A 5,000-nucleotide genomic window follows, 5' to 3' on the forward strand; every position below is an offset into this window, starting at 1 on the left:
TCATTTTTTAATGCCTACAGTTTCATCTTTGCATTCATCTTGCTATTAAGGGACATTGATTTTTTTAAGGAAAATAACTTTTTTGCCTGGCACGTCCTCATGATGTGTGTTGAAACACAGTCCGGCCCTCGACTTGTACCAATTTTTTAATTTTGGCCCACTGTGTATTTGAGTTTTGACATCCCTGTTCTACGGTATGGTAGCGAGGCCTTTGCACAATTTAAAGGACCACTTCTCTCATTTTCAGCCTTTCTTCATATAATTTGTCCTCACAATATGTTACCATTTCTGTCTTCGCAGTCTGTCAGTGTCAATAGAGGAGAGCTGTGGAGTGTTGTCAGTTTTTTAGAAGCCAACAAAGGCTTCTATTATAGCATATTATGCTACCCTTAAAAGAAGAGAAAGGCTGCAGTTTCTATAGCTTGTAATCCCTATCGATCATTGGTAGGCAGGGTCCTGAACTGAAAATTGGTGAAGTGCTCCTTTAAGTGTTGTGAGAACTGTTTGGAAGAATAGGATAGTCCAGATGCAAAATCACTCAAATTTTTCATTTAGGTGAAAAATGGCCAAATCGATCAATCAATGATGGTGCTGCATACATAGTGAGAGATGTTGCACTTCCAGTGGTACTAAGGCCATGTATTGGGTTGCGCGTTGTTTTGAGTTTCTGTTGCATTTGTATTTTTGAAGAGTGTTGCATTATTACATTATATTACATTGCAAATAGATGTAACAGGCAGCAATTAAGAAACATTCAAGTTACTTTTAAATATGAATGATCCAAATATGTCATGAACTCTTTCTAGGGACATTTCCCCCATTAATTAACTGCTGTGTATTTGCTGTTCCAAATATAGTATGCCGTTTCTTTTAATTAAAAAAGAGGTGGGCCCTGTGTGTGTGTGTGTGTGTGTGTGTGTGTGTGTGTGTGTGTGTGTGTGTGTGTGTGTGTGTGTGTGCGTGTGTGTGTGCGTGCGTGCGTGCGTGCGTGCGTGTGTGCGTGCGTGCATGCATGCGTGCCCGCATTTGTGCGTGCGCGCGCGTGTGCATGCGTGTGTCTATATGGTGGTGGCTTGATTGTTTGGGAGGTGATGCTTATGGCCTAACCAATGGGCCCAACCCAATGGTTAGACAGAGGAGAACCGCCTATCCGCTCCGACATTGCAACCCCCAAACAGACAAACAGACTTGGTAGTTTAATGTAAATACATCTCTTCCATCTCAAATAGTGCATTCATTACGCCCATCCTCCCCTGTCTTACCGCATCACAATCCCATTATGATTAAAGATAAGGCAGAAATGTAAACATGCCTCATGCGAGAAGGCACACCTTCTAAAAATGATTAAAGTTAGGCTGAGTGAGGTGAAATTTTATTATTCTTTATCAGAGAACTATACCTTCTCTACTTGGAAGAACACTGAATATGATTTCAACTTGATTCCACAGGGAGGAATGTCAGAGGAGGTAATAGACAAAGGGTGAGAGACAGATAAATAAGGAGAATTATGCTGCGATTGCACACAGGAAAAATTGCAGATCTACAAGCTCACAACGTGTCGTGCTGTGGCACATTGTGAGCTTGTAGATCTGCCAAAACTGTGATTCTGAACGGACAGACGGACGGACGGACGGACAGACAGACAGACAGACAGACAGACAGACAGACAGACAGACAGACAGGATCATTCCCTATCTCTGATTAGTTTGCTGACCCTGATTCTTTCTCCTGAGGAAATTAAAAGATCACTGTGTACTCACAACAGCTGGACAACAAAAAAGACGATTCCCTCAATTTCCCTGCCATGAATGGCAATTTCCTTATAATGTGTTTTTTTCATCTAAAGACTCACAAACCCAAAGGCCAAGCAATCGTTCCACGTTCCACTGCATCTTGAAGAGATCAAATTGGCTATGGACTGTGCTGAATGCTAAACATAACTGCCATATATTACTGCTCAAGCCACTTCACGTTGGTTCAAATCACCAAGTGGCTCGATCATTTAGCCCTGAGCGACATGACTGCAAACATTTACATCAGTTAGAAAATACAGCAACATCTGTTTATCTCTCTCTCTCTCTGACACCATGACTTCACGTGTTTACAAGTGTTTACAAAACACCAGGCTCTTCAATAGCACATTGACGTAAACAGTCTCTCTTCATGCAGGTGTAGTCGCACAGCGACTGCAATCTCACACGCGTATGCGTGAGTAATACGTCATCCACATCAACAAGCAGAAGCATCTGGTTTTTGTTTAAAGTCTTTATTCATGATGCATCTATGCATACTAGGTTATGCTGGCACAATTGTATTGTTTTTGTGATATAATTAATAAAAACAATTGATAACAATAAAAAAGGTGATATGCACGGAATGCACGCATACACAAAAACATACATAAGCACACTTTCATCTAAACCTCAGATTTGATGAGTTGTTAGACGGCTGATTCTAGGAACAACGGAAAATGTGTCTGGTTTCACAGCAAGGTTCAACATAAATATGGTGAGCCAACCTGCAGGGGCCCCTCAGAGCCATGTCCGAGTTAAGCCATGTGTACAACATTTGTCTCCAGGCAGACACCCTTGTTGGAGTCAGAGAACATGATGTGAGAATACAGTGTCTGTTCTAATCACTGCCTTGGTCTTTTAAAGCAGGACATCTGCTGGTGATGTGCGTGTGCCACTGTGCCCACATGATAGCCAGGTGATTTGAAATGCATCATAACCCCATTATGTATATTATTTTTACTTTTTAACCCTCATGTGCGTTGACGAGTTGATCTGATTACATGTGGTGGCACAGCTGTCCTGAACAACTCCACTTTTCTGCTGACTTGAATTCTTTCTTCTCCTTTTCTCCTCTGTCTTTTGCACGCTTCACGTTCAACTTTTTGCTCACTTCAGCTTTTTGTCCATGTTGTAGCAAGTTTTCATTCACCTTGTGTTGCCACATCAATGTTTTGTTATTGTTGCAGCTTCACAGTGGCTGTCAGACTGACAGAATCCACAGGTGGCTTAGCTCTTTCAATGTAATGTGCACAGCAAATACGATTGTGCGTAGAGTATATGTCTGTACAACATGTGTCTAGGCCTGTGTGTGCAGATTGTGCATGTGAATGCACCCATTCCTGTGTGTGTGTGTGTGTGTGTTTGTCTGTGTGCGTGCGTACGTACGTGCATGGTAAATGGTAAATGGTGCATTTATATAGCGCCTTTATCCAAGGCGCTTTACATAGATTGTGCATTACATTCACCCATTCATACACCGATTGCGGCAGAAGCCATGCAAGGTACCAGCCAGCACATCGGGAGCAATTTGGGGTTCAGTGTCTTGCCCAAGGACACTTCGACATGTAGACAGGAGGAGCCGGGATTCGAACCGCCGACCTATGGATCATTGGACGACCTGCTCTACCTCCTGAGCCACAGTCGCCCGTGCGTACAGTCTATGGTGCATGCGTGCTTGCGTGCATACGTACATTGCACGTATACATACACACTGTGTTTATATAATGTATACAAATGTACATGCAGATACAAAGTATAAATTGTATAGCATACAAATTGTCTTGTGTAGACAGACACACAGAACCAAACACCAAGCATCAATCTGTCTCCACATTAAACTGACTCCATGAGTGTAAATACTGCCTCTTAATGTCACCCTTGAAAAGACAAATGAAAAACTGGTGTCAGCCTCCTACTTCACTTTGACAAACACACACATGCGCACACAAGCACACACACACACAAAAGGCACACGCGCGCACATTCACTAATATACTACTTCAGTCTTTCTGCGGCTCTTTACAACTCTGCTCTCCTTAGTAAGAGCCAGTCATAAAACTGAACTCCCACTGAAGAGCCATTCTCCTCCGCCCTGCCTGAAACACCCCCTCCCGCTAGAATGAATTCTAGAATGGGCTTTCTACTTATGGCAAATTAGGGCTTTCTTTGGCTTTAAAGACTCTAGCGAAATGTGAAGGCCATGTGGCTGGTTTAATCATGATTCATGACTCATGCTTTTATTTTTTATTGTGTTCCTACCCATGGATTTTCTCCTACTTTGACATTACACTGACTCCTTCCAGCTGGCTTCAAGGCTGTGTTGGTGGAAGCACCGTCCGAAGGCTGCCCTGTCTCCTGTTATGTCTCGCCTGTGCCCATGTATTCAGATAAGGGAGAACAAAATGAAACCTCTATATCAGTGAAATAATAGAGGCTAACCTTGCACTGGCGACAATACAGTATGCACTGCATGCATAATTATGTGGATCTGCAAACACACATGCATACCCACACATATAGAATGTGTGCACACATGCACGTACGCATATACACGCACGCACGCACGCACGCACGCACACACACACACACACACACACACACACACACACACACACACACACACACACACACACACACACACACACACACACACACACACACACACACACAGACACACACAGTTTTCCTTTTATGAAACCTACAGTTCTTTGGTTTTATTAAGAATGACAGTTCTTTCCTGCCCAGTGAGTGAATAATGTTGGCTGACGAGGCAGCAGAGGCCGTGGGGAGCAGCAAGCTTTGCAGGGGAGAGCGGTCTAGTCTCTAATTTGAAGCAGACACATGAGGGAGGTCCATTTGTCTTTGTACAGTTGCAGTACAGTCTGGAAAAAAACATTGTTGAGTAACTTAAACTTCACATGTTGAGTGCAAATACTCTAGGAATACATGCAGGAAACATTTCTTGAAAAATGTTCACATACAACTGTATGTATTATTCTTCAGCCATTCCATTATTAAAATGCTCATTGCAGAAAACATGTTGCTATCATCTACTTACCTTTATGTTATGTTTTTAGCATTGGAGAAACATATGAGAAAATGCATACCAACACGTGCACAATATAGGGGGAAAAAAATGTTCACATAAAATGTGGGGGTCTTTTCTATTTCCAAACAGTCATGAGACCATAACGAGAGGAGTTCTTT

Source organism: Protomyctophum bolini (genome assembly GCF_963924005.1).
Source record: "Protomyctophum bolini genome assembly, chromosome: 8".
Lineage (NCBI taxonomy): Eukaryota > Metazoa > Chordata > Actinopteri > Myctophiformes > Myctophidae > Protomyctophum > Protomyctophum bolini.